The 4,338-nt window shown below is 37.4% G+C and overlaps 1 pseudogene; it reads left to right on the top strand.

The window, feature by feature from the left end:
• The first annotated feature begins 3,174 nt into the window (after positions 1-3,174).
• On the top strand, positions 3,175-3,491 carry LOC119526435 (annotated as a pseudogene).
• The last annotated feature ends 847 nt before the right edge of the window (positions 3,492-4,338 follow it).

Genomic DNA, 4,338 nt, shown 5'->3' with positions numbered 1-4,338 from the left:
TGCGTGTCTCACAGCTTCACTCCTTCTCACAGTTCCTCAGTATTCCATTGTATGCACACACAACGGTTCACCATTCTGTTCCTCAGTCAATGTACCCTTAGGCCACCTCCACCCATTGCAAATCATGCATACTCTCTCCGTAAACAGCAGTGTGCAAATTTTCATTCATGTCCCTGCTGTCAGATCCTCCAAGTAATGCCCCTTAAAGAGGTTGCAGGACCATATGGTACCTACATACTTAGCTTTGTGTGGAACCACCCCACTGTCCTCCAGAAAGGCTATACCATTCTGCCTCTAACCAACAGTAAATATGTACATTCCTTTCTCCATGTTTTCTGTAGCACTTTTATCCCTGTTTATGTTTTTCCATACCATTTTACAAAGCTGTATTCATATAATTATCCATGGTGTACAGTCAGTACTTCATGGTATCATCATACAGTTGTGCATTTATCACTACAGTCTGCACTTAAACATCTTGATTACTATGAAAAAAAAGTTTAATGATTAATAAAAAAGATAATAAAAAGAAAAATAAAATATCATACAATGCAATATAACAGTAGGGTCATCAACAACACCACAACCAAAAATCCCATATCCCTTCCTTATATCCCCCTCTCAAATGCATTTAGCTTTGGTACATTTAATGGAAGTATATTACAATGTTACTGTTGACCATAGACTCCAGTTTTCTTTGATTATATTTTTTCCCCAATACCATCCCCTTTCCAACACTCTGCATGGTTGACATTCATTTGTTCTCCTGCTACCATCTTTAAGTTGCCTTTTTCTTGATTCAGCATCCTTAGATTGCTATATATCTTTGGCTGTTTTCAGAGTTCCTACACAGTTGATTCTGAGAGTTTCTGCTAATTTTTCAACTTTTTTGTGGAGAGACTGGAGTTTGAAACTGCCTACTCTTCCATTTTACTGATGTCATTTCCCCCCTATATCCTTGTCTGAGAGATTGATAATGGGACACAGACTCGTTCATCTCTTGCCACTTGTTCAGATTCACAAGGCATTACTGGAAATCAATAGCATCTGAAGATTATTAGAGGCCATTACATACATAGTAAGTTGCAGCTGTCAGTGCAGTTCCCAGCAGAGAAAGGTCTAAATTGGGAACCACCACCTCACCTGACAGTAACTGATCCCTTCACTTCATCTAGTGGTGCTGTGAGAGTCCAAGCCACACAGACTGAACAGAGAGATAGAGAATCTCCTCCCAAAGCCTTGCACTTGGTTTCCCACTTCATTTGTCATGTAGGGTCTCCTCCTATCTCTTCCTCTTCTATTTATAGCATTTTCCAAGGAAAAACAATTAACTAATGTTGTGTATAAGGCTGTACTGTTTGCAAAAGTTCTTTGAATACATCTTCTCACTTAGTCTTCCAACCAACGTAAGTATTGTATCCTTCTTACAGATGAGAAAAATTTATTTAGGGACTGGGGGATAACATGACACTCCTATTATGAACTGAATCCTTGATTTGGAGCTTCCCCTTTTACCCATTCTCAAACAACCCCATGAAATGGTTACTATTATCTCCATGTATATACAGATCAGAGAAAGCAGACTTATTCAAATCCACTGGGCTAAGAAGGAGACTCCAAGGTCAGTGCTCTTTCCATTATGGCAAGCACTTAAGAGCACACTCTGAAGCCCAATGTTTGAGTTTGAAGCTCAACCCTCCACTTGTGTGATCATGAGTATGTTACTAAACTTTCAGAGCCTTGGTTTCCCTAACTAGAAAACAAAATTATCTCATTGGGTTGAGATCAAATAAATTCATATATGAAGATAGTGGTGTACTGGTAAATATTTAACTAGCAGCTCTCTGGGTAGGAAAAATGTGTATATGTTTATTGATATTACTCTAAAGATGTACAGTACACAATTTATAAATAAAGTACACAATACTATTTATTGTGAACTCTACATGATCAATTAATTCTCAGAGAATGCTTTCCTTGATTTTGCCAAAGTTTGCAATTGATGAACACACGTAGTTCCAACATTAATTCTGGTTGATATTTTAAGTTATATTAATTAATAAAACAAAAATGCAATAATTAAGACCATGTCAGAACTTTACTTATTCACAAATGATGTGACTTGTTTGCTGAATCAGTTAATAGTTTTCAAATGAAATATTTCAATTTTCTGTGCTATTCACAATGTCACAGCTATAGACATGGCACTTCTAAATTTAATCTTCATTATTAACATTTTCTCCATTACTTGAAGCCTAGACAATTAACAAAACAATAAATCAAGCCCTGATTCATAGCACTTGCATATTTCCATGACATAAATATTCTCATCATAACCAATATTGGGCAACCAAGGTGCTGCCACTCCTGAGGAAGTTAAGAAGAGATAAATAGTGGCACACCATTATAAAGTATTTCTACCATACAGATAAAAATGAAGGTAATTTACCTCAAAAGTATAAATAACAATACAAGAATTAGGAAGTGATATTTTGAGTATTCTTTAAAATAAAATTTAATTGTAAGTTTATACAATTTACTTTCTAATAATGGTTGTGTTTATAATCAGACCCTAAAAGTTCTTAAAATATAACAGCTGGCTCTCATAAGTCCTTATAAGTTGACTATAGCACTCCATGGCTAGAATAGCAATGCCTGGCAATTATTTTTAAAGATACTATTATTGGTGACCCTGTGCTCCATATGTGCACAACTCCCACGCACTATCTGGATTAGTTCTCTGGAATTTTGTGGAACCTCCTTTTGTATCTGCATTAAAGAAAAAAAAAATCCTGACAGATAGATGTTCAGTAATGTGGATGTAATTAATGACTAAACCATCAGTCTAGTCCTCAAAAATCTTGTCAGATAAAATAGCTTAAAAAAGCCATTGCAGAGAGCAAATGATCAAGATAAATGAAATAGGTGCTTTCCACTTTGGAGACCTTGACTGCATCTGTCAAAAGTGGATGCTGAGATCGAACCAAAACAGAGGAGGGGGAGGAAGCCAGCGGCGCTGAGAAGCGCAGCAGCGGCAGTGGCATCCGGAAGGGCCGCAGTGTTCCAGAGGCTCCAAGCGGTCTTTCTGCGGAGCCTCGGCCCGGGTTCCCAAACTCCCCACCCCGTCGGTTGTTGTCCGGGCAGTTTTAAACAGTCAAGTCAAGCTGAGTAATCATGGCAGAAGACGGATTTGATCCCTGTGTGTTTGCTCTCATGAGCATGCGATGAGAAGACTGACCAATGTGTTGAGGCAGCCCCAGTCCTACTGCACGGACACAGAATGTCTTCAGGTATTACCAGGACCTTCTGGTGATAATAGCATCAGTATTACTATGAGCTTGATGGCCTGGATAGGTCATTGCAGTGATCCTACTCTTATGGAGCCCTCCTAATCTAAGAGGATCCAACTACCTGTAAAGCTGAGTCCTCATAATGGACAAGATCCACCAGCCCTTCCTGTGGACTTGGACATGGGAAGTGAAAATAGTTAAAACACCTCGCACTATCAAATAAACGAAGATGACTCAACCCCATCATAGCCGTTTTTTCTTTTGCATGTGCAATATGGGATGGTATTGTTTTCATGAGCTTCTAGAAAGTTCACTTGCAAGCTTATGTTTGCTTCCTGTGTTACCAGCATTCCTATTTACAGTATACTTGAGTAAATATTTTAAAAAGTTACATGGGGCTTTTTTTTTTTTTTGGTTGTCCTAAATGTAAACACCCCATTCATTCTACTTGTGACTGTGATCATAACTTTTGGGATGATTTCTGGCCTGATAGAAGGAAATCTGAGATCTCTGCATTTAAATATTTCAAATAGTTTTGATAGGTTTAAAAATTGCTGTTTTTGCATAAGGTATTTATGAAAATCAGAATCACACTGTATTTACATTTACCTTAACGGTTTATTTGTGGGTGCAAGTTTTCTCGTGTTCTTGGGACTGTGACAGGCCTTGAATATTTTATAAATTACAGCTGAAACCTGTCGTCTATTGTAACTGGCTTAGGTGACTAGGATAGAAGAAATGAAATGGTTGTTTACTAAGTTTTTTACACCCACTAAAAAGTATCTAATGTTAAGAAAACTTTAAACATGATTGATCAATATGGTGGAAGTTTACCAGTCCATTATATGACATTTGTAAGCCACTGTACTTTAGCCTTACAAGGCTTCATGAAAGGAAGAAAAAAATTAACTCTGCCTTTGTCGGGTATAATTAACAAAATAATAATTTTAAGCTATAATTTTAGTGTTAAAACAAGTGCCTCTCAGGAAGCAGCTTCTCTATTCTAACTTCTCTGTTAAAATGCAATTACCCTGGGAAACTAAGATGG

The sequence above is a fragment of the Choloepus didactylus genome, chromosome 1 (genome assembly GCF_015220235.1).
Source record: "Choloepus didactylus isolate mChoDid1 chromosome 1, mChoDid1.pri, whole genome shotgun sequence".
Taxonomy (NCBI): Eukaryota; Metazoa; Chordata; class Mammalia; order Pilosa; family Megalonychidae; genus Choloepus; species Choloepus didactylus.
Note: the sequence above shows the minus strand (reverse complement) of the source record. Positions and strands in the feature narration are given on the sequence as shown.